The sequence below is a fragment of the Bombina bombina genome, chromosome 3, assembly GCF_027579735.1.
Source record: "Bombina bombina isolate aBomBom1 chromosome 3, aBomBom1.pri, whole genome shotgun sequence".
Taxonomy (NCBI): Eukaryota; Metazoa; Chordata; class Amphibia; order Anura; family Bombinatoridae; genus Bombina; species Bombina bombina.
Window position 1 is genome coordinate 647918 of NC_069501.1, and position 26172 is coordinate 674089.

Sequence of the window (26172 nt, forward strand, 5' to 3'; positions counted from 1 at the left end):
CGTCGCCGCTGCTGCTTTTTTGTCTTGAAGCAGATTGTATTAGTTGTGTTTGTTTGCCTGGGCTAGCAGCCTGGCCTGTGTTGTTGTGGTTTGCAGCAGCAGCAGCTTGTGAATTTCCAAAGTTTGTGATGTGTCTCCTCGAGGCAGAGGGAGTTCTCGGAGCGTGCGGCGTTCCAGACAAGAGCTTTGCGTTATCGCTTCTCTGCCTTTTGGCTAAGATCAGCAGGTAATTTTATTTTTGCTGGTCTTGCCAGAAGGAAGTCAGAGGACCCCGCACTTGGCCTGTTGCCCCTTCCCTTTGGGGTTGGGGTGCTGCTGCTTTTGGGTGTTTGGGCACGACCTCTGGACTTAAAACGGGAAGTGATCGGTAGCGATCTTTTAGGGTTTTTGAGGACCCTTCCCCTCGGCCTTGCCCTCTTCCCTTTTTAGGGTTGAGGGTATTGCTGCTATTGGGGGGGAGGCATTCCCTCATTATTTTGTCCTTTTTTGCTATGGCGGATTCCAAATTTTTATCGGCCCAATCTGGGGCGCGATTTGTTTCCACCAACAAGAATACCGTCAGATTTTTTGTAGATGAGTCAGTGAGAGATAGGGTTAACGAGAAGTTTTTGTTTAGCAAAATTTTGATAGGTCTTATGGGGTTTCAGGTTAGTGATTTTTATTGTAGCCAGGATTTCCTAAGACTAAGTTTCATTGATGTAGCTTTTGAGTGTTCTACTGGGGCTTCTCGCTTTGCAGCTCTATATACTACACATGTTACAGATAAATTGTTCACTGGTATTGGTTGTCAAATGCTTTTTAATGATGATTTCATCTTACTGACAATACACATGTATAATCCTTATTTGCTTGAAGAAGATATTTTTCTGTATTTAAAAAAGTTTTGCAGTAAAATTACTAGTGGTAGAAAATTACGTCAATATTTAGTACAATTTCAGAAAGATGATTCAAGCTTTAATGTTCTGAAGTGTCCTCCTTTGAATGCAACCATTGGCCCAAATAAAGGTAGAATCTATTATAAGGGCCAAGCAGATTTCTGTAGAAAGTGTTTAATTTATGGGCACAAATTTACTGATTGTACTAAAAAGTTTTGTAATCTCTGTAAATGTGATGATCATGCCACAACTGAATGTAGAGTGAAAGTGTGTGCTCTATGTAACTCTTTGGAGCATTTATATAAGGACTGCCCAAAGAGATTTAAGACATTATATTCAGATAAAGTTAAAACAAATGCTCCTACACAAAATGTAAAAGAATCTTTTTTTCCCTCTGATGACCCTTTTTCAGAAGTTGAGTCTATGTTCTCTGATGATGATGTTGCTCTCTCTAAATCAAAGGAGAGAGGTTCTGTTGTGCCTGTTCCCTTTGTCTCCCATTCTGCAGGTTCTTTTGTGGAGCCCTTGTCTCAGAGACCTCGGTGGTCTGCACGTCTTCAGAAAGCTGCTCTTTCCTCAGAGGTGGTGGAGGTTCATGCTGAGGCGGATGATCCAGCAGATGTTCTGGCTAAAGAAAGTGATGCTGTTCCTCTGTCCCAGGATGAAAGTCTTTGTTCCTCTTCTGTTTCAGATATGTCCAGTTTACCTTGTGCACAAAGGTCACAGCCCCGGGAGGAGGGTTAGGCTGACGAGGAGGCAGCCGTGGAAGCGGTAGTCTTGTCGCCGGCTGATGCCCAGCTGGAGGAAAAGGAGGATGTTCCTATGGAAACTGGTGGTCGATGTAAACGGAAAAAGACAGATGATGGGACTAAAGATGAAGAGCCAGAACTTAAGCAAAGACTGGATGCAGATGATGCCATTAACATTCTTTCTGCCTCTTCTTTGGAGGTTGAGCATGGGACTGCGGACAGTGCTCATATTTCTGAATTTACTGAGAGTTCTGGGAATGTAGAGGGAAATCTTGATTCTCCTGTATCTCTTGAAGGAGGTGTTTTAAGAGATGTTCAGGAAGTTAAAAATACATTTTCAGTATGGAGCTAAAAATAATGTCTTTTAATGTGCGTGCCATTACCAGTAAAGCACGTAGAGCTGCTTTGTTATCTTTTGTTGCCACACTAGGTTTATCTGTTATATGTTTGCAAGAATGTGCTATTCCATCATCCCCTGATTATTTCTCTTTTCAGGAAGAGTGGTCGTATGGCCCATCAGTCTGGTCAGGGGCTGATGATAATAAATCTTCAGGGGTTGCCATCTTATTTAACTCTAAAGAGTGTAAAGTTCTTAGTACTCAGGTTATAATACCTGGGAGAGCATTGTCTGTGAAGGTTGAGTTTAATGATAATATTTTTAATATTATTAATGTTTATTTTTCGCCATCTAAACAGGAAAGAGTGCAACAGTTGGAATCTGTTAAGATGTTTTTGCGGTTGGAGCCTACTATACTTGTTGGAGATTTCAATACTATTTTACAGCCAGAAGGGCATAAGAGAAAGCGAGGTGAGGCTGTTGTTGATATTTCTTCCAGGTTGTTGGCTGAGATGACTGCTGACGCTGATCTGACTGATGCTTGGAGGAAGATTAACCCTCAAGATCCAGGGTTTACCTGGGGGAATTCGGTCACACAATCCCGCATAGATTTTGTTTCCCCTGATTTTGTCCCTTCACAGGCAGTGCTCTATGACAATGTATTCTCGGACCACAAATGTTTATGTGCTACTTTACAAATGTCAGGTGTAAAGCGTGGTCCTGGAGTGTGGAAATTGAACACTTCTTTGTTATCTGATGTTAATATTGTAAACCAAAGTATTAACTTGCTTGAGAAATTACAGCGAGCAAAGAGTTCTTTTTCCTCACCAATCTTTTGGTGACAGATGGTAAAATGTGAGCTGAAGCAGTTTTTTGATCGCTGTAGTAAAACTAAAGCAAGAGAAAAAATAAATATTTATGATGCTCTGCAGAATAAAAAACAATGGTTATTTCGTATGAAATCCTATGGGTTTGATGTAGATAAAGAAATTTCTACTGTTAAAGCTAATATTAAGCAGAAAATTGAAGAAATGGGTAAAACTGTAATTTTTAATGCTAGAGTACAGCAGATTGAAGAGGGAGAGAAATGTAGTAGATATTTTTTCATGAAACCTTTTCAGAAAAGTGAAATGTCAGTACTGGAGGAGGATGGAGTAAGAGGTACTTCTTCTCAGGATATTCTTCATATAGCATCTACATTTTATAAAGATCTATATGCTGAAAAACAAGTAGATGTCTCCTGTAAAGATCTGTTTGTAGACTCTATTGTGGATAAAATACCAGTTGAAGAACAATCCTCTTTGGGTTCTTTGATTTCTGAGTTTGAATTGAAGTTAGCTTTAGATGACAGTGCAAATAATAAGTCTCCTGGGTGTGATGGTTTACCCTATGAATTTTATTGTGTGTTTTGGGAAACTATTAAATCAGACTTTCTTATTGTTTGTCGTGCTATTTTAGAGTCTGATAATTTGCCTGATAGTGTCACCAAAGGTTTAGTCACTCTAATCTATAAGAAGGGTGCTAAAGAGAATATAAGGAATTGGCGTTCAATCACCCTTTTGAACTGTGACTACAAGTTGATTGCTAAGGTCATAGCTAATCGCATGAAGAGGGTAGTTCATCATGTAGTAAAGGATGACCAGAGTTGTGCAGTCCCTCGTAGGACAATTCAAGATGGTTTGTGTTTGTTGAGGGATGCCCTTACTTATTCTATGGATCCTAAACAGCCAGTAGCATTGTTAAGTATGGACTTGGAGAAAGCTTATGATATGTTATCTCATGGCTTTTTATTTTCTATCCTTGACAGGATGGGATTTCCTGAACGGCTGGTATCTCATATAAGATCTTTTTATGCTAATGGTAGGGGTGCACTTCAGGTAAATGGGTATATCGGTGAGGCCTTCCCTATAAAATCTGGTGTTCGGCAGGGCTGTCCCATGTCCCCAATACTTTTTATTTGTGCCTTGGAGCCCTTCCTTAATAAGATCAGAGAGGATAAAATCATTAAGGGGATTTTTGTTCCTGGGGCTGGGGGATCACAGGTTAAGTGTATATCCTATATGGATGACATGAATGTCTTGTGCACTTCCTATGCTGCCCCTCATCGTTGCATATTGTGGGCCCGAATGTTGTCTTCAGGGTCTGCTTTACGTTTGAATTTGAACAAGAGTGCGTGCATGGTGTTTGGTCAGTGGAAAGATGATTTGCCCAATGAAATTCCTGTGGTTTATGACAAAATAAAAGTATTGGGTATCTGGTTTGATCAACAGTTATCAGGTCAGGAGAATTGGTCATCTGTTATTAAGAAAGTTGAAGCTAAATGTAATTTTTGGAAGCTTAGAGATCATTCTATGGAAGGAAAAATTTTGATTATTAGGTCTGTTCTTTTGCCCATTGTTCTTTTTTGCTGTATGATTTTTCCTCCAAATCTTTTGTGGTTTAAGAGGATTAAAAAGCCTTTATTTCACTTTTTTTGGAGCTCTAATATGGACAAATTGGCTAGAGATAAATTATGTAGACCGAAGGTTTGTGGCGGTAAAGGTTTTCCAGATCTTGAGAGATATATTTACTTGAAGTTTTTGGCTTTTATTGTTAGGTCTGCTGCTAAGGACAATAAGACTGGGACCTTTATTCGGTATCATGTGGGAAGTCTATTGCATAGGTTTGGGTGGTATAAGATTTCTCTTAAGATACCATTATGTTTTAATCCACCTAAATTTTATGTGTTAATTAATAAAATTGTTTCTTCCTTTAAGTTGGATAAAGTTTCTTTTGATGTTATTTGTGACCAGAAAAGACTTACATCTTTTGTTTCTTCAAATTTTCAGGTTTTGCCTGTTGGGAGATACTCTGAATCCTTTTCTAAACAGGTTTGGGTTAAAGTTTCTTCTGATTATCTTTGTAACCAGCAGAAAGATATTGCCTGGGCTGCGGTCCATGATTGTGTCCCTACGAGGGCTTTTCAGCATCAGAGGGGTTTGGTAATCAGTGAGTGTTGCCCTAGGGACAATTGTTTTTTTCCTGAAACTATCTGTCATTTATTATGGAGTTGTTGGTTTGCTAAACAGGTATGGCAAAAAATGATTCCTTTTTTAAGAGAAGTAGGTGGTGTACAAGATCTTACTTATGACATGGTTCTTTTAGGTAAGAATTTGTCTCTCTCTGTTTTGAAGGATCGTATGTCTTGGCAAATCATTAATTCAGTCAAGTCAGCTTTATGGAATTTCCGTAATATTTGGTTATTTAAAAAAGAGAACTTATCTGTAGATGATTGTGTAGGTTTTGTTTTAGGAACTGTGTATACCTACTTCTTGTTAGATCAGAAAGTTGATCAGCATACGGCAATATTAAATTGGAAATCTGATAGATGGTCTGGTCAAATAATGTTATAGTTTATTTTTGTATTGATGATTTTCTGTTTCTAATGTTTTCTTTTTCTTTTTCCGATGCTGTTTCTTGGAGGGACAGATGAAGGGAAAGACATCAAGGGACAGCTGAAGGGTCATCTGTAGTTTAGTTGTAGGGTGTTGGTTTTTTTTTGTGAGGGACAGTTATAGTTTATGTTAAGGGTGAGTTTTTTAGGGAAAGAGAGGGAAAGTAAGGGAAAGTTTATTTTATGTATTGTTAAATTGTTATTTTTTTGTATTTTGTATTTGATGTATTTTGTATTTTGTATGATGTTTGTTGTTACTTTGTATTAATTTTTCTGTTTTTATTCTGTATGAATTTTAAATATATTGTTATAATGTTTAATAACAAAAAAAAAAAAAATCTGTTCTTATCAGTTTAATATCTGATACGCGCCCTATCTGGGTGCCATATATTAAATGGATTTTTGAAACAGGGAGATGGAAGAAGAGCTTGCTCTGTCCACTCCACGCATTGACCTGGTATTGCAGTACCTCCAGGACCAGTGCACCCCTCTCTTTTGCAGTGTGACTAAAACAGAATGATCCTCCTCATCATCCATGCAACAACCAAAAGCCGAAAAAAGAGCTGCAGCAGCATCAGATATTTGCAAGAAAGCCTCAGCGACGAGCAGCTTTCCGGCCTGCTTTCTTTTCCAAGTTTTGTTAACCCCTTGTGTGCTGGGCCCAAAAAGCCTAGGAAGCAGTATTTAGCTGGCGAGGCGACGTGTTTGTTAGCCTTGGTTGTTCCTTTTTCATGGGACGAGCCTTTCCGCACAAATCTATGTCTTGCAGCGTGAATTTATTTATGTAATTATGTAATAATTTATTGATGCATTTATATATGTATTTATTGATGTATGTGTGTCATCCTCTTGTATGTATTTTGATGTGTACATCGCTTGATTTATATCTATGTGTTTATAAAATCTTTCTTTTGTTTGTTTGTTTGTTTGTTTCTTTCTTTCTTTCTTTCTTTCTTTCTTTCTTTCTTTCTATCTATCTATCTATCTATCTATCTATCTATCTATCTATCCCTCCTTCTTGGCAGAAAATAAACGTCTTTGGAGCTGTCAATGTTGTCTGTGTGCTTCTTTCTCCACCTGTTGCCCGCTCATGGAAGTTTTTTCAAAAATGATTGTAGCTAGCTAGCTAGCTAGGTAGGTAGGTAGGTAGGCGGGCAGCTAGGCCCACAAGATCCACTAGCAGCTAGGTAGGTGCAATCAGCCTGATCAGCCCGGTGGCTTTGTCGCCTTTCTGCCTGTCTGTCTCCAGAGTGCAGCTCCGACGATGGCGGGGGGGAAGGAGGGGGGCCGTTTTCGGGGGAGGGTGGAGGAGGCGGAGCCATGCAAATTGGAGAGCAGCTATCTGTCCAGTAGTCAGGCAGCAGGTTCCTGGTGGTCGTCGCCGCCGCTGCTGCTTTTTTATCTTGAAGCAGATTGTATTAGTTGTGTTTGTTTGCCTGGCCTGTGTTGTTGTGGTTTGCAGCAGCAGCAGCAGCAGCAGCTTGTGAATTTCCAAAGGTGTGATGTGTCTCCTCGAGGCAGAGGGAGTTCTCGGAGCGTGCGGCGTTCCAGACAAGAGCTTTGCGTTATCGCTTCTCGGCCTTTTGGCTAAGATCAGTGGTAATTTTTTGTTTTACTGATCTAGCCAAAAGGTATCTGACGGACCCCCACACTCGGCCTTTTGCCCTTTCCCTTCGGGGTTAGGGTGTTGCTGCTATTGGGTGTGGGGCATTACCCGAGGTAAACGAGGGGCGATCGATAGGTGTTTTTTTGAGTGTGAAGACCTGCCCCCTTGGCCTTGGGCCCCTTACCCTTTTTGGGTTGGGGTCCTTGCTGCTATTGGGGGGTGGCATTCCCTTATACAAGAAGATGGCGAATCGTGATTTTTGGTCGGCCCAGGGGGCGCGACTTAGAAATGGTGTCAGAGTTTTTGTTGCTGAACAGCATAGAGTTAGGGTTACTGAAGCTTATTTATTTAAAGAGGTTCTTTTAGGGTTACTGAAATTTGATGTGAAAGATTTTCATTGTTCTCAAGATTTTTCTCGTTGGGGTTTTTTTGATGTTACATTTACAAGTCCTGCTGGCTGTTATAATTTCAAACAAAGGTTTCATAGGCACAAAGACAGTGAGGTTTTGGTGGGGATTCAGGCTGATTATCTGTATAGGGAGGAACTGTACACATGTTTAACCCTTTTATCTCTGAAGGGGATATTGAGATATATCTTTCTAGGTTCTGCTCTCAAGTGGAGTTTCAAAAGAAGCTGACCAATCAGTTTGGGGTATGGAATGGTAAGCGTTTGTATTTGGTTAAATTTAAAAAAGATGATTCTTGCCCTAGTGGTTTTAAGTCTCCCCCTATGAATGTTTCTATTGGCCTTAATAAAGGGAGAATTTATTTTAGAGGACAGCCTCCTTTTTGTAGAAAATGCTGTAGTTATGGGCATATGATGGATACATGCACACAGAAAAAATGTATAATTTGTGATTCTGATAATCATGTTGCCAGGGACTGTAAAGTTAAAACCTGTGACTTGTGTGAAGCCAGAGGACATCTCTGTCGTGATTGTCCTCTTAAGTCCAGGTTTGTTAATTCCTATGCTAATGTGGCTAAGGCCCTTCTTTTGTCTGAACCTTCTACCTCTAGAGATTCTCTTTCACAGAAAGAAGAAGAAGAAAAGGACGATCTTTTTGGATCCATTTCTGATGCCTCTGATGATGATGAGAAGCCTACATCAAAAGGAGATTTGGAGAAAGTTTCTTTTGTGTCTTTTGTTTCTCCTGCAGTTCCTGTGTATCAACCTCTTAATCAGCGGTCAAGATGGAAGAGTACTGTTAAAATTTCCCAGGCTGTGGACTGCACTGAAAGTCTCTTATCAGGCGAAGATATGGCAGCTGAGTCCTGTGATGGTACGCCTGAGGGCAAGGAAGCTGGTGACAGTGATTTAAACTTTTTGTACCATAACTTGCAAAATGACAAATCACGTTATTCTTCTGTTTTATTTTGGTGGTTTATGGTAAAATCTAAGATTAAGTCCTTTTTTATTAGATGGGGAAAGATTAAAGCTCAGGAAAGAAGAGATGTGTATAATGACTTGCAGAATAGGCTATCTTTTCTGTACAGACTTAGAGATGCTGGTATTTCTGTAAGTGAAGAGATAGTTGAAACTAAGTTGAAGATTAAAAAGAGGATTGAGGAGATGGAGAAACAGATCATTTTTAATGCCAGAATAAGAGAGGTGGAAGAAAATGAAAAGTGTACAAGGTATTTTTTCAGAAAACCTTTTAAGAAAAATGATATTGGTGTGCTTGAGGAGGGAGGTGTGGAACATACTAGTCTACCTGAAATACTTAAGTGTGCTAGGAGTTTTTATTCTGACCTGTATGTTAATAAATCTGTTGATGTGAGTGTACAATCTGACTTTTTACATTCTCTTTCAGATAAACTTCCTGAGTCTGATGTCTCTTTCCTGTGTGACCTTATCTCTGAACTTGAGTTAAAAGCTGCCATTGATCAGGGTGCCACTAATAAATCCCCAGGGCTTGATGGTATCCCCTACGAATTTTATAAAGTATTTTGGGAAACTATTAAAGGAGATCTGTTAGAAGTTTGTAGAACATGTTTGCAAATGTCTATTGTTCCTGAGTCCTTTACTAAAGGAGTTATCACACTTCTATATAAAAAGGGTGACAAAAAGAACATTAGGAACTGGAGACCTATTACTCTCCTAAACTGTGACTATAAGTTGCTAACTAAGATCTTAGCTAATCGTATTAAGACCATGGTTCATTATGTAGTTGGAGTTGATCAGTCATGTGCTGTTCCTGGAAGATCTATTTTGGACAGCTTGTCTCTCTTGCGTGACAGTTTACTTTTTGCAGAGAGTAGGAAACAGCCTGTGGCTTTGCTCAGCCTTGATTTTGAGAAAGCCTATGACATGATCTCTCATAGTTTTCTGTTTTTAGTTTTGGAGAAGATGGGTTTTCCAATGGTTCTTTTGAACCAGCTAAAGTCCTTATACATGAGCAGTACATGTACTATACAAATAAGAGGTCAGTGTAGTGAAGCCTTTCCTGTTCATTCCGGGGTCCGTCAGGGTTGTCCTCTCTCTCCTGTGTTATTCATTTGTGCTATTGAGCCCCTTCTATGCAAGATTCGCTCTGATAAAGTTGTTAGAGGGATTTTTGTGCCAGGAGCAGGTGGACAACAAGCTAAATGCATTGCCTATATGGATGATGTTAACATTCTCTGTACCTCTATTTCTTCTGTTAACAGATGTTTGTGGTGGGTGAAACTTTTTAGTTGTGCATCAGCAGAAATTTATTTTTCTAAAGGTTCTGGCTTATATGGTGAGATCTGCAAATCTACAATCTCTGACTGGTGCTTTTATAAGATTTTTTGTTGGTCATTTATTTCGTAGACATAATTGGGTTGATTTGACTTTGCAGTGTCCTTTTTCTCTGATTCCGCCAAAGTTTTTTTCCTTTCTAGAGAAGATTATTGATCAGTTTAAATTGGGACAGTTGTCTAAAGATATTATTACTGATCAGAGGAAACTTACTGAATGGGTTAATGCTGGTTCTATTGTACTTCCTGTAGATCGTTTTTCTGAACAATTGTCTAGATCTATATGGTGTAATGTTTCTAATAACTGTCTCTTTAATTCTCAGAAGGACTTGGCATGGATGGCTGTTCATGACTGCATTCCCACCCGCCAGTTTCAGCATCTGCGAGGTTTGGTTAGGAGTGAAGTGTGCCCGAGAGTGAAGTGTGGTGCTCCTGAGTCTGTGCATCATCTCTTTTGGGGGTGTATGTTTGCTAAGGGAGTGTGGCAGAAGTTTATCCCTCTACTGACATCTGTGTGTGGGGTGACTGCTGTGACATATGACACTGTTCTGTATGGTATGAAGTTGTCTTTGTCTACTGAAAATGATCGTATGGCCTGGCAAATTATTAACAGTGTGAAAGAGGCTTTATGGAAGTTTCGTAATATTTGTCTCTTTAAACATGAATTTCTATCTGTTGATGATTGTGTTGGTTTGAGTCTCAGTTTTGTATATTTGTATTTTCTTTTGGATAAAAAATCAGATGATAAAAGAGCAGTTGATAAATGGAAACCAGAATTATGGTTAGGAAGAGTTATTTTGTAATTCTTTATTTTTGAATGTTTTTTTGATGATTTTCTGATATTTGTTTTGTCTCTTTTTTTTTGCAGATGTCCTTAATTTTTGGATCTGAAGAGGGACAGTCGGAGGGACAGATGAGGAGGGACAGCGAGAGGGACATTTTTCAGGATTAGCTTTAGGTTTTAGTTTTTGGGTGAAGGATAGTGTTAGATTTTCATTTTAGGGTCAGTTTTTCAGGGTTAGTGAGGGTGAGTGAGGGACAGTTTACTGTTTAAATTTTGTTTCTTTTTAGTATAGGTGGTTTTTTGTCTAGATTAGGTTGTGTATTACTGTTTCATATGTATAATTGTGTTGTTTTCTTGATTATGTTAATTTATGTTTAATTATGTTAATTTTTTATGTATCTTTTTTGTCTTTTATTTTTGTGGATATGTATTTTTATGTTTCTGTAATATACGTTTTATTCTGTTTTTTAAATTTTATGTATATATGTGAACTTTTTGAATTAAAAAAAAAAAAAAATCTGTTCTTATCAGTTTAATATCTGATACGCGCCCTATCTGGGTGCCATATATTAAATGGATTTTTGAAACAGGGAGATGGAAGAAGAGCTTGCTCTGTCCACTCCACGCATTGACCTGGTATTGCAGTACCTCCAGGACCGGTGCACCCCTCTCTTTTGCAGTGTGACAAAAACAGAATGATCCTCCTCATCATCCATGCAACAACCAAAAGCCGAAAAAAGAGCTGCAGCAGCATCAGATATTTGCAAGAAAGCCTCAGCGACGAGCAGCTTTCCCGCCTGCTTTCTTTTCCGAGTCTTGTTAACCCCTTGTGTGCTGTGCCCAAAAAGCCTAGGAAGCGGTATTTACCTGGCGAGGCGACGTGTTTGTTAGCCTTGGTTGTTCCTTTTTCATGGGACGAGCCTTTCCGCACAAATCTATGTCTTGCAGCTTGAATTTATTTATGTAATTATGTAATAATTTATTGATGCATTTATATATGTATTTATTTGTTGATTTATGTATTTATTGATGTATGTGTGTCATCCTCTTGTATGTATTTTGATGTGTCCATGGCTTGATTTATATCTATGTGTTTATAAAATCTTTCTTTTGTTTGTTTGTTTCTTTCTTTCTTTCTTTCTATCTATCCCTCCTTCTTGGCAGACAATAAAAGTCTTTGGAGCTGTCAATGTTGTCCGTGTGCTTCTTTCTCCACCTGGTGCCCGCTCATGGAAGTTTTTTCAAAAATGATTGTAGCCTGCTAGCTAGCTAGCTAGCTAGCTAGCTAGGTAGGTAGGTAGGTAGGCGGGCAGCTAGGCCCACAAGATCCACTAGCAGCTAGGTAGGTGCAATCAGCCTGATCAGCCAGGTGGCTTTGTCGCCTTTCTGCCTGTCTGTCTCCAGAGTGCAGCTCCTATGATGGCGGGGGGGAAGGAGGGTGGAGGAGGCGGAGCCATGCAAATTGGAGAGCAGCTATCTGTCCAGTAGTCAGGCAGCAGGTTCCTGGTGGTCGTCGCCGCCACCGCTGCTGCTTTTTTATCTTGAAGCAGATTGTATTAGTTGTGTTTGTTTGCCTGGCCTGTGTTGTTGTGGTTTGCAGCAGCAGCAGCAGCTTGTGAATTTCCAAAGGTGTGATGTGTCTCCTCGAGGCAGAGGGAGTTCTCGGAGCGTGCGGCATTCCAGACAAGAGCTTTGCGTTATCGCTTCTCGGCCTTTTGGCTAAGATCAGTGGTCATTTTTTGTTTTACTGATCTAGCCAAAATGTATCTGAGGGACCCCCACACTCGGCCTTTTGCCCTTTCCCTTCGGTGTTAGGGTGTTGCTGCTATTGGGTGTGGGGCATTACCCGAGGTAAACGAGGGGCGATCGGTAGGTGTTTTTTTGAGTGTGAGGACCTGCCCCCTTGGCCTTGGGCCCCTTCCCCTTTTTGGGTTGGGGTCCTTGCTGCTATTGGGGGGGTGGCATTCCCTTATACAAGAAGATGGCGAATCGTGATTTTTGGTCGGCCCAGGGGGCGCGACTTAGAAATGGTGTCAGAGTTTTTGTTGCTGAACAGCATAGAGTTAGGGTTACTGAAGCTTATTTATTTAAAGAGGTTCTTTTAGGGTTACTGAAATTTGATGTGAAAGATTTTCATTGTTCTCAAGATTTTTCTCGTTGGGGTTTTTTTGATGTTACATTTACAAGTCCTGCTGGCTGTTATAATTTCAAACAAAGGTTTCATAGGCACAAAGACAGTGAGGTTTTGGTGGGGATTCAGGCTGATTATCTGTATAGGGAGGAAGAGATATTCTTAACTGTACATATGTTTAACCCTTTTATCTCTGAAGGGGATATTGAGATATATCTTTCTAGGTTCTGCTCTCAAGTGGAGTTTCAAAAGAAGCTGACCAATCAGTTTGGGGTATGGAATGGTAAGCGTTTGTATTTGGTTAAATTTAAAAAAGATGATTCTTGCCCTAGTGGTTTTAAGTCTCCCCCTATGAATGTTTCTATTGGCCTTAATAAAGGGAGAATTTATTTTAGAGGACAGCCTCCTTTTTGTAGAAAATGCTGTAGTTATGGGCATATGATGGATACATGCACACAGAAAAAATGTATAATTTGTGATTCTGATAATCATGTTGCCAGGGACTGTAAAGTTAAAACCTGTGACTTGTGTGAAGCCAGAGGACATCTCTGTCGTGATTGTCCTCTTAAGTCCAGGTTTGTTAATTCCTATGCTAATGTGGCTAAGGCCCTTCTTTTGTCTGAACCTTCTACCTCTAGAGATTCTCTTTCACAGAAAGAAGAAAAAGAAAAGGACGATCTTTTTGGATCCATTTCTGATGCCTCTGATGATGATTAGAAGCCTACATCAAAAGGAGATTTGGAGAAAGTTTCTTTTGTGTCTTTTGTTTCTCCTGCAGGTCCTGTGTATCAACCTCTTAATCAGCGGTCAAGATGGAAGAGTACTGTTAAAATTTCCCAGGCTGTGGACTGCACTGAAAGTCTCTTATCAGGCGAAGATATGGCAGCTGAGTCCTGTGATGGTACGCCTGAGGGCAAGGAAGCTGGTGACAGTGATTTAAACTCCCATCCTGGAAAGGACCATGTGTCTTTTTTTTCTCTTTCTGACGTTTCTACACTTCCTTGTACTCAAATTCCTGTTGCCAGTGGAGTGGACACAGAGGGTGAGGCAGTTGTGGAAACGGTTGTCTCACCTGAAGAGGTCGTCCCTGTGGATATTTCAGAGGAAGAATGTCAGATGGATACGTCTTTGTTTTCTAAGAGAATTGAAGCGGATGGTGAGAATGAAGATCCTTTAGTGGAGCCTGAGAGTAAGCGAAGATGTGGCACAGAGGCCTGTGTGGACTTTTTTCCTTCATCGGGTGATTTGTATAAGACTCCTGATTTTGAGACTATTACGTATTCTCCTTTAGGTTCTCCTGCAGAATCTTCTGTAGGAAGCCTCAGGATTGGTGAGCACTCTGACTCTTCGTGCTCCACTTCTCCTGGAGGTATTGAAAGAAGGTTAAGTTCTGGAGGTAGATCTGATTCTATGTCCTAATGGCTGTTAATATCTTGTCACTTAATGTGCGCTCCATAAAGTCTAAGGAGCGTAGAGCTGCTTTATTTGCGTATGTTTTTTCTTTAGGTGTGCAGATTATCCTTTTACAAGAATGTTCAATTCCCTCTTCTCCAGATTATAGCTGTTATGAAAGGGAGTGGGTGTATGGTCCATCTTGCTGGTCTGGCAGGGATGATAATAAAAGTTCTGGGGTGGCTATTTTATGTTCTGCTAATTGTGAGATTTTGTCTTCCAGAGTTATTGTTCCTGGTCGAGCGCTGTCTGTCCAAGTGTCTATAGATGGTAAAGTTATTAACATTTGTAATGTTTATGCCTCTCCCTCCAAACAGGAGAGGGTAGAATTTTTTGAGCTATTACGTACTTTTCTTTACGGAGCTGACCCAATGATCCTGGCCGGGGACTTCAATACTATTTTGTCGGCCGAGGGGAGAAAACGTAAGAGGGGTGACTGTGCCACCGATGTCACCTCTAGACTTCTTAAAGATCTTGTTGATGACCTGTGCCTGACGGACGTATGGTTGCAAGTGAACCCACGTGATCCCGGTTATACGTGGGGGAGAGAGAACGTTCAGTCGCGGATCGATTTTATATTTTGCTCCTCGTCCTTTTTTACTGTAAGACAGACAGCGCTCAGAGACAACGTCTTCTCTGACCATAAAACCCTTTGTTCTACTGTTGATATTTCTGGTCACACTAAAGGTAAAGGGGTTTGGAAACTTAATGTTTCTCTCCTTAATGATGTTAATGTTGTTGCTGATTTTATTTCTTTGTACCATAACTTGCAAAATGACAAATCACGTTATTCTTCTGTTTTATTTTGGTGGTTTATGGTAAAATCTAAGATTAAGTCCTTTTTTATTAGATGGGGAAAGATTAAAGCTCAGGAAAGAAGAGATGTGTCTAATGACTTGCAGAATAGGCTATCTTTTCTGTACAGACTTAGAGATGCTGGTATTTCTGTAAGTGAAGAGATAGTTGAAACTAAGTTGAAGATTAAAAAGAGGATTGAGGAGATGGGGAAACAGATCATTTTTAATGCCAGAATAAGAGAGGTGGAAGAAAATGAAAAGTGTACAAGGTATTTTTTCAGAAAACCTTTTAAGAAAAATGATATTGGTGTGCTTGAGGAGGGAGGTGTGGAACATACTAGTCTACCTGAAATACTTAAGTGTGCTAGGAGTTTTTATTCTGACCTGTATGTTAATAAGTCTGTTGATGTGAGTGTACAATCTGACTTTTTACATTCTCTTTCAGATAAACTTCCTGAGTCTGATGTCTCTTTCCTGTGTGACCTTATCTCTGAACTTGAGTTAAAAGCTGCCATTGATCAGGGTGCCACTAATAAATCCCCAGGGCTTGACGGTATTCCCTACGAATTTTATAAAGTATTTTGGGAAACTATTAAAGGAGATCTGTTAGAAGTTTGTAGAACATGTTTGCAAATGTCTATTGTTCCCGAGTCCTTTACTAAATGGGTTATCACACTTCTATATAAAAAGGGTGACAAAAAGAACATTAGGAACTGGAGACCTATTACTCTCCTAAACTGTGACTATAAGTTGCTAACTAAGATCTTAGCTAATCGTATTAAGACCATGGTTCATTATGTAGTTGGAGTTGATCAGTCATGTGCTGTTCCTGGAAGATCTATTTTGGACAGCTTGTCTCTCTTGCGTGACAGTTTACTTTTTGCAGAGAGTAGGAAACAGCCTGTGGCTTTGCTCAGCCTTGATTTTGAGAAAGCCTATGACATGATCTCTCATAGTTTTCTGTTTTTAGTTTTGGAGAAGATGGGTTTTCCAATGGTTCTTTTGAACCAGCTAAAGTCCTTATACATGAGCAGTACAAGTACTATACAAATAAGAGGTCAGTGTAGTGAAGCCTTTCCTGTTCAATCCGGGGTCCGTCAGGGTTGTCGTCTCTCTCCTGTGCTATTCATTTGTGCTATTGAGCCCCTTCTATGCAAGATTCGCTCTGATAAAGTGGGATTTTTGTGCCAGGAGCAGGTGGACAACAAGCTAAATGCATTGCCTATATGGATGATGTTAACATTTTCTGTACCTCTTTTTCTTCTGTTAACAGATGTTTGTGGTGGGTGAAACTTTTTAGTTGTGCATCAGCCCTTAAAGTTAACCTGCAGAAGAGTATATGTATGGTGTATGGCTCTTGGAAGGATGATGTGCCTCAAGATCTTCAGGTTGAGTATGAGTGTGTGAAGGTTCTTGGGGTTTGGTTTGAGAAGTCTTTATCTGGGGAAAAGAATTGGTCCCATGTACTTTCTTGGATTCAGGATAAAGTTAATTTTTGGAAGTTACGTGATCTGTCCTTGGAGGGTAAAATTTTGATAATTAAAGCTGTACTTTTACCTGTTATTCTTTATATTTTTACAGTTTTTCCTCCTACTTCTCTTTGGTGTAAAAGGTTAAACAAACCTCTTTTTCATTTCTTGTGGAGCTCTAATATGGAGAAGTTACGGAGAGATAAAATCTGCAGAAAGAAGGTCCTTGGGGGGAAAGATGCCCCTGATTTGCAGAAATTTATTTTTCTAAAGGTTCTGGCTTATATGGTGAGATCTGCAAATCTACAATCTCTGACTGGTGCTTTTATAAGGTTTTTTGTTGGTCATTTATTCCGTAGACATAATTGGGTTGATTTGACTTTGCAGTGTCCTTTTTCTCTGATTCTGCCAAAGTTTTTTTCCTTTCTAGAGAAGATTATTGGTCAGTTTAAATTGGGACAGTTGTCTAAAGATATTATTACTGATCAGAGGAAACTTACTGAATGGGTTAATGCTGGTTCTATTGTACTTCCTGTAGATCGTTTTTCTGAACAATTGTCTAGATCTATATGGTGTAATGTTTCTAATAACTGTCTCTTTAATTCTCAGAAGGACTTGGCATGGATGGCTGTTCATGACTGCATTCCCACCCGCCAGTTTCAGCATCTGCGAGGTTTGGTTAGGAGTGAAGTGTGCCCGAGAGTGAAGTGTGGTGCTCCTGAGTCTGTGCATCATCTCTTTTGGGGGTGTATGTTTGCTAAGGGAGTGTGGCAGAAGTTTATCCCTCTACTGACATCTGTGTGTGGGGTGAATGCTGTGACATATGACACTGTTCTGTATGGTATGAAGTTGTCTTTGTCTACTGAAAATGATCGTATGGCCTGGCAAATTATTAACAGTATGAAAGAGGCTTTATGGAAGTTTCGTAATATTTGTCTCTTTAAACATGAATTTCTATCTGTTGATGATTGTGTTGGTTTGAGTCTCAGTTTTGTATATTTGTATTTTCTTTTGGATAAAAAATCTGATGATAAAAGAGCAGTTGATAAATGGAAACCAGAATTATGGTTAGGAAGAGTTATTTTGTAATTCTTTATTTTTGAATGTTTTTTTGATGATTTTCTGATATTTGTTTTGTCTCTTTTTTTTCGCAGATGTCCTTAATTTTTGGATCTGAAGAGGGACAGTCGGAGGGACAGATGAGGAGGGACAGCGAGAGGGACATTTTTCAGGATTAGCTTTAGGTTTTAGTTTTTGGGTGAAGGATAGTGTTAGATTTTCATTTTAGGGTCAGTTTTTCAGGGTTAGTGAGGGTGAGTGAGGGACAGTTTACTGTTTAAATTTTGTTTCTTTTTAGTATAGGTGTTTTTTTTGTCTAGATTAGGTTGTGTATTACTGTTTCATATGTATAATTGTGTTGTTTTCTTGATTATGTTAATTTATGTTTAATTATGTTAATTTTTTATGTATCTTTTTTGTCTTTTATTTTTGTGGATATGTATTTTTATGTTTCTGTAATATACGTTTTATTCTGTTTTTTAAATTTTATGTATATATGTGAACTTTTTAAAAAAAAAAAAAAAAAAAAATCTGTTCTTATCAGTTTAATATCTGATACACGCCCTATCTGGGTGCCATATATTAAATGGATTTTTGAAACAGGGAGATGGAAGAAGAGCTTGCTCTGTCCACTCCACGCATTGACCTGGTATTGCAGTACCTCCAGGACCGGTGCACCCCTCTCTTTTGCAGTGTGACAAAAACAGAATGATCCTCCTCATCATCCATGCAACAACCAAAAGCCGATAAAAGAGCTGCAGTAGCATCAGATATTTGCAAGAAAGCCTCAGCGACAAGCAGCTTTCCCGCCTGCTTTCTTTTCCGAGTTTTGTTAACCCCTTGTGTGCTGGGCCCAAAAAGCCTAGGAAGCGGTATTTACCTGGCGAGGCGACGTGTTTGTTAGCCTTGGTTGTTCCTTTTTCATGGGACGAGCCTTTCCGCACAAATCTATGTCTTGCAGCGTGAATTTATTTATGTAATTATGTAATAATTTATTGATGCATTTATATATGTATTTATTTGTTGATTTATGTATTTATTGATGTATGTGTGTCATCCTCTTGTATGTATTTTGATGTGTCCATCGCTTGATTTATATCTATGTGTTTATAAAATCTTTCTTTTGTTTGTTTCTTTCTTTCTTTCTTTCTATCTATCTATCTATCTATCTATCCCTCCTTCTTGGCAGACAATAAAAGTCTTTGGAGCTGTCAATCTTGTCCGTGTGCTTCTTTCTCCACCTGGTGCCCGCTCATGGAAGTTTTTTCAAAAATGATTGTAGCCTGCTAGCTAGCTAGCTAGGTAGGTAGGTAGGTAGGCGGGCAGCTAGGCCCACAAGATCCACTAGCAGCTAGGTAGGTGCAATAAGCCTGATCAGCCAGGTGGCTTTGTCGCCTTTCTGCCTGTCTGTCTCCAGAGTGCAGCTCCGACGATGGCGGGGGGGAAGGAGGGGGGCCGTTTTCGGGGGAAGGTGGAGGAGGCGGAGCCATGCAAATTGGAGAGCAGCTATCTGTCCAGTAGTCAGGCAGCAGGTTCCTGGTGGTCATCGCCGCCGCTGCTGCTTTTTTATCTTGAAGCAGATTGTATTAGTTGTGTTTGTTTGCCTGGCCTGTGTTGTTGTGGTTTGCAGCAGCAGCAGCAGCAGCTTGTGAATTTCCAAAGGTGTGATGTGTCTCCTCGAGGCAGAGGGAGCTCTCGGAGCGTGCGGCGTTCCAGACAAGAGCTTTGCGTTATCGCTTCTCGGCCTTTTGGCTAGATCAGGGGGTAATTTTTATTGCCTGATCTGACCTTGATGTACCTAGAGGACCCCCTTGCTTTGCCTGGGACTCCTTCCCTTCGGGGTTGAAGTAACTGCTGCTATTAGGTTTGGGGCACGACCTTGAGGTAACGAGTTGCGATCGGTAGGCGCTTTTTTTGGTGTGAGAGGACCCTCCCCTTCGGCCTTGTTCTTCTTCCCCTTGTGGGTTGAGGGACTTGCTGCTATTGGGGGGGAGGCATTCCCTCTTGCTTTCGGATGGCGGACTCTAAATTTTTTTCGGCCCCAGGAGGGGCGCGAATGTTTACTGTTGCTAGAAATTCAGTTAGGTATTTTATTGATGAGACAGTTAGGAATAAGGTAACTGAAAATTTTTTGTTTGATAAAATTTTGTTTGGTCTTTTCAAGTTTCAGAAAGAGGATTTTTTTTGTAGTCAGGATTTTTCAAGATTAGGTTTTTTGGACATCACTTTTCACCATTTTAATGCAGTTTTTAATTTTAGGAAGCTTTACCAGGAATATGAGAAGCATAAATTATTTACAGGGATAAAATGTGATATGATTTACAGAGATGAGGATGTTTTTTTAACCTTGCATATGTACAATCCTTACATTCAAGAGGAGGATATTGTAAAATATTTGAGGAAATATTGTTCCAAGGTACAATTTGTTAAAAAAAACAGTTAATGAGAAGGGCATATGGAATGGTAAGAGACTGTATAAGGTCCAATTCATTAAAGATGATACTTGCCACAATGGTATTAGATGCCCACCTTTGAATGTGTCAATAGGTCCTAATAAAGGAAGGGCTTACTATAGGGGACAAGCTATGTTTTGCAGAAAATGTATGGTCTACGGACATAAAATGGAAGATTGTAAACAGAAATATTGCACTAATTGTATGTGTGATGAGCATTCTACTAATGAATGTCGTATAAGAAAATGTGATCTGTGTAATTCTCTTGATCATTTGTATAGAGAGTGCCCTAAGAGATCTTTTTCCTATGCTGCTTCTGTTAAAAAAGACATTTCTAAAGTTAAAGCTCCAGAATTCTTTCCAAATACTTCAGACAAGTCAGATTTTGAGTCTAATGATGTATTTATTGTTTGTGATGAGAAAATTGCACAATCTGTGACCCCTGAGGAGGAATCTCTTCCTGGGTCTTCTTGTCTTTCTTCTATTCCAGAACCTAAAGATACTTTTGAAACATCAGATTCTACAGAGGCTCCTAAACAAAAGCGTCAGAAGTCGGATAGAGCCGTGAGGAGATTGGAGAAACGTGCTATGGCTCGGGAAGCTTCCCAGATGTCCCACCCAGATGATACCGTGGAAGATCTTAAAGATGACAGTACGGTTGCTGCTCTGTCCAGGAAAAAGGCTCTTTCTCTTTCTTGTGTTTCAGATACAAGTATTCCTTGCGCACAGCCGCAGGCCCCGGAGGAGGTGTTGACGGATGAAGAGGCAGTTGCGGAGGCTTCGTTGTCGGTTGAACACCAGCGGGATGATGTGGAAGAGGTCCTTCCGATGGATATGAGCGATTCAGCAAAGAGATCTTGGATGACAGAGCAGCAGGAGTCAGGGATTGAATCCAAAAGAAGACCTGTTTCATCTTCTGGCGGGACTGCTGATATTATGAACTTTCAGTCTCTTGATGTTCCTCATGAGTCAGCTATAATTGAGGACTTTGTGTCTAATGTAGAATCTGATCATTCTTCATCTGATAGCCTCGGGATGGATTTGGAGCATGAGTCTGACTTGTCCTAGAGGACCCCCTTGCTTTGCCTGGGACTCCTTCCCTTCGGGGTTGGAGTAACTGCTGCTATTAGGTTTGGGGCACGACCTTGAGGTAACGAGTTGCGATCGGTAGGCGCTTTTTTTGGTGTGAGAGGACCCTCCCCTTCGGCCTTGTTCTTCTTCCCCTTGTGGGTTGAGGGACTTGCTGCTATTGGGGGGAAGGCATTCCCTCTTGCTTTCGGATGGCGGACTCTAAATTTTGTTCGGCCCCAGGAGGGGCGCGAATATTTACTGTTGCTAGAAATTCAGTTAGGTATTTTATTGATGAGACAGTTAGGAATAAGGTAACTGAAAATTTTTTGTTTGATAAAATTTTGTTTGGTCTTTTCAAGTTTCAGAAAGAGGATTTTTTTTGTAGTCAGGATTTTTCAAGATTAGGTTTTTTGGACATCACTTTTCACCATTTTAATGCAGTTTTTAATTTTAGGAAGCTTTACCAGGAATATGAGAAGCATAAATTATTTACAGGGATAAAATGTGATATGATTTACAGAGATGAGGATGTTTTTTTAACCTTGCATATGTACAATCCTTACATTCAAGAGGAGGATATTGTAAAATATTTGAGGAAATATTGTTCCAAGGTACAATTTGTTAAAAAAAACAGTTAATGAGAAGGGCATATGGAATGGTAAGAGACTGTATAAGGTCCAATTCATTAAAGATGATACTTGCCACAATGGTATTAGATGCCCACCTTTGAATGTGTCAATAGGTCCTAATAAAGGAAGGGCTTACTATAGGGGACAAGCTATGTTTTGCAGAAAATGTATGGTCTACGGACATAAAATGGAAGATTGTAAACAGAAATATTGCACTAATTGTATGTGTGATGAGCATTCTACTAATGAATGTCGTATAAGAAAATGTGATCTGTGTAATTCTCTTGATCATTTGTATAGAGAGTGCCCTAAGAGATCTTTTTCCTATGCTGCTTCTGTTAAAAAAGACATTTCTAAAGTTAAAGCTCCAGAGTTCTTTCCAAATACTTCAGACAAGTCAGATTTTGAGTCTAATGATGTATTTATTGTTTGTGATGAGAAAATTGCACAATCTGTGACCCCTGAGGAGGAATCTCTTCCTGGGTCTTCTTGTCTTTCTTCTATTCCAGAACCTAAAGATACTTTTGAAACATCAGATTCTACAGAGGCTCCAAAACAAAAGCGTCAGAAGTCGGATAGAGCCGTGAGGAGATTGGAGAAACGTGCTATGGCTCGGGAAGCTTCCCAGATGTCCCACCCAGATGATACCGTGGAAGATCTTAAAGATGACAGTACGGTTGCTGCTCTGTCCAGGAAAAAGGCTCTTTCTCTTTCTTGTGTTTCAGATACAAGTATTCCTTGCGCACAGCCGCAGGCCCCGGAGGAGGTGTTGATGGATGAAGAGGCAGTTGCGGAGGCGGATGCTTCGTTGTCGGTTGAACACCAGCGGGATGATGTGGAAGAGGTCCTTCCGATGGATATGAGCGATTCAGCAAAGAGATCTTGGACGACAGAGCAGCAGGAGTCAGGGATTGAATCCAAAAGAAGACCTGTTTCATCTTCTGGCGGGACTGCTGATATTATGAACTTTCAGTCTCTTGATGTTCCTCATGAGTCAGCTATAATTGAGGACTTTGTGTCTAATGTAGAATCTGATCATTCTTCATCTGATAGCCTCGGGATGGATTTGGAGCATGAGTCTGACTTGTCCTAGAGGACCCCCTTGCTTTGCCTGGGACTCCTTCCCTTCGGGGTTGGAGTAACTGCTGCTATTAGGTTTGGGGCACGACCTTGAGGTAACGAGTTGCGATCGGTAGGCGCTTTTTTTGGTGTGAGAGGACCCTCCCCTTCGGCCTTGTTCTTCTTCCCCTTGTGGGTTGAGGGACTTGCTGCTATTGGGGGGGAGGCATTCCCTCTTGCTTTCGGATGGCGGACTCTAAATTTTTTTCGGCCCCAGGAGGGGCGCGAATGTTTACTGTTGCTAGAAATTCAGTTAGGTATTTTATTGATGAGACAGTTAGGAATAAGGTAACTGAAAATTTTTTGTTTGATAAAATTTTGTTTGGTCTTTTCAAGTTTCAGAAAGAGGATTTTTTTTGTAGTCAGGATTTTTCAAGATTAGGTTTTTTGGACATCACTTTTCACCATTTTAATGCAGTTTTTAATTTTAGGAAGCTTTACCAGGAATATGAGAAGCATAAATTATTTACAGGGATAAAATGTGATATGATTTACAGAGATGAGGATGTTTTTTTAACCTTGCATATGTACAATCCTTACATTCAAGAGGAGGATATTGTAAAATATTTGAGGAAATATTGTTCCAAGGTACAATTTGTTAAAAAAAACAGTTAATGAGAAGGGCATATGGAATGGTAAGAGACTGTATAAGGTCCAATTCATTAAAGATGATACTTGCCACAATGGTATTAGATGCCCACCTTTGAATGTGTCAATAGGTCCTAATAAAGGAAGGGCTTACTATAGGGGACAAGCTATGTTTTGCAGAAAATGTATGGTCTACGGACATAAAATGGAAGATTGTAAACAGAAATATTGCACTAATTGTATGTGTGATGAGCATTCTACTAATGAATGTCGTATAAGAAAATGTGATCTGTGTAATTCTCTTGATCATTTGTATAGAGAGTGCCCTAAGAGATCTTTTCCCTATGCTGCTTCTGTTAAAAAAGACATTTCTAAAGTTAAAGCTCCAGAGTTCTTTCCAAATACTTCAGACAAGTCAGATTTTGAGTCTAATGATGTATTTATTGTTTGTGATGAGAAAATTGCACAATCTGTGACCCCTGAGGAGGAATCTCTTCCTGGGTCTTCTTGTCTTTCTTCTATTCCAGAACCTAAAGATACTTTTGAAACATCAGATTCTACAGAGGCTCCTAAACAAAAGCGTCAGAAGTCGGATAGAGCCGTGAGGAGATTGGAGAAACGTGCTATGGCTCGGGAAGCTTCCCAGATGTCCCACCCAGATGATACCGTGGAAGATCTTAAAGATGACAGTACGGTTGCTGCTCTGTCCAGGAAAAAGGCTCTTTCTCTTTCTTGTGTTTCAGATACAAGTATTCCTTGCGCACAGCCGCAGGCCCCGGAGGAGGTGTTGACGGATGAAGAGGCAGTTGCGGAGGCGGATGCTTCGTTGTCGGTTGAACACCAGCGGGATGATGTAGAAGAGGTCCTTCCGATGGATATGAGCGATTCAGCAAAGAGATCTTGGACGACAGAGCAGCAGGAGTCAGGGATTGAATCCAAAAGAAGACCTGTTTCATCTTCTGGCGGGACTGCTGATATTATGAACTTTCAGTCTCTTGATGTTCCTCATGAGTCAGCTATAATTGAGGACTTTGTGTCTAATGTAGAATCTGATCATTCTTCATCTGATAGCCTCGGGATGGATTTGGAGCATGAGTCTGACTTGTCGGGCTTAGAGTCTCCTGCCTCTCCCAGAGGTATTTTGTTTCGTCCAGTTAAGAGTGGAAAATACCCTTAATTAATGGAGCTTAAAATATTGTCTTTTAATGTCCGTAGCATTGCATCTAAGGTTCGTAGAACTGCTATGTTAGTTTTCCTGGCTACTCTGGGAATACATATACTATGTTTACAATAATGTGCCCTTCCATTTTCTAATAATTATGTTTCTTTGCAAAAAGAATGGAACTTTGGCCCCTCTGTATGGTCAGGTTCAGACGATAATAGATCTGCAGGGGTGGCTATTTTATGTAATTGTCTGCAAAGATTTCTTTTAATGATTTTGTTTTTACAGTTTTTAATATTTATGCTTCTCCCTTAAAACAGGAGCGACTCGAATTGTTGGAGACACTGCGACTTTTTCTGCGATCGGAGCCAATGTTGGTAGCTGGGGATTTTAACACCATTCTCCAGGCTACAGGGCGCAAGAGAAAAAGGGGTGAAGCTGCCACCGATATCACCTCTCGTACGTTGGCTGAGATGGTCGCAGACGCAGGTTTGAGTGATGTGTGGAAGTGTGTGAACCCACAAGATGATGGTTTTACGTGGGGGAGAGCTAATGCACAATCACAAATTGATTTTATTTTTGCTTCAAAGCATTTTATTCCTTTGCAGGCAACGCTCCAGAATAACATTTTCTCTGACCACCTGTGTTTATGTGCCACCTTCCAGGTGTCAGGGGAGGTAAGAGGGCCAGGGACATGGAAATTAAATGTTTTATTGCTTGAGGATGAAAATGTTGTAAATAGGTTTTATAAGATGTATTTTAATTTACAGAAACTTAAGAGATTTTATAAGTCCAGAGTGTATTGGTGGGTAATGGCTAAGGCAGAAATAAAGAGCTTTTTTATTAAGTGGGGGAAGATTAAAGCTGCTGAGAGTAGGCGTATTTATGCCGACTTACTTGCCCAGAAGCAGTGGTTACATGGCCTTAGTCAGTCAGGTGTGCAGGTAGATGAGGAGATTGCCAGAATTAAATTAGCCATTAAGAAGGAAATAGAGAATATTGGTAAAACTATTATTTTTAATGCCAGAATTAAGGAGCTTGAGGATGGGGAAAAATGTACCCGGTATTTTTTTAAAAAAAACCTTTTAAAAGAAATTCTATGACAAAGTTGGTGGAGGGGGATCAGGAGAGCTCTTCCACTGAAGGAATGCTTAAAATTGCATCTAGTTTTTATAAGTCCCTTTTTAATAAGAAAGCAGTTGATTTTAATTGTAAGGCTATGTTTTTAGATTCCATTACAGAGACTGTACCTGTCAGTGAAATTGAAGCCTTAATTGCCCCGGTCATGCAAAATGAGATTAAACAGGCTATATATGATAGTCATAGTGCTAAGTCCCCAGGTGCCGACGGTCTGCCATATGAATTTTATAAGAATTTTTGGGATTTAATTAAGGATGACTTTCTTGCAGTATGTAGAGATGTATTAGATACTGGGAAGGTGCCTGATAATTTCTCCCAGGGAATTGTTACCTTACTTTATAAGAAGGGCTCTAGAGAAGACATCCGCAACTGGCACCCAATTACGCTTCTGAACTGCGATTATAAATTAATTGCAAAACTTCTTGCTAATAGAATGCGTAAAGTTATCCACTTTGTTATTAAAGATGAGCAGACTTGTGCGGTGCCTGGGAGAACTATCCTTGATGGTTTATGGCTTTTAAGAGACTCCCTTTTATTTTCATCCTCCAGAAATCAGGCTGTTGGGTTATTAAGTCTGGACTTTGAAAAAGCTTTTGATAG

General features: G+C 40.0%; 3 non-coding genes across 3 annotated transcripts; all 3 read left to right on the forward strand.

Moving 5' to 3' along the window:
* Positions 1-5693: 5693 nt before the first annotated feature.
* On the forward strand, positions 5694-5885 carry LOC128654940 (U2 spliceosomal RNA). Its single transcript, XR_008401578.1, has one exon. It is a non-coding gene; the product is annotated as a U2 spliceosomal RNA (small nuclear RNA).
* Positions 5886-10989: 5104 nt separating this feature from the next.
* On the forward strand, positions 10990-11172 carry LOC128654947 (U2 spliceosomal RNA). Its single transcript, XR_008401583.1, has one exon. It is a non-coding gene; the product is annotated as a U2 spliceosomal RNA (small nuclear RNA).
* Positions 11173-17909: 6737 nt separating this feature from the next.
* Positions 17910-18093, forward strand: LOC128654981 (U2 spliceosomal RNA). The gene has a single exon (XR_008401601.1). It is a non-coding gene; the product is annotated as a U2 spliceosomal RNA (small nuclear RNA).
* Positions 18094-26172: the final 8079 nt, after the last annotated feature.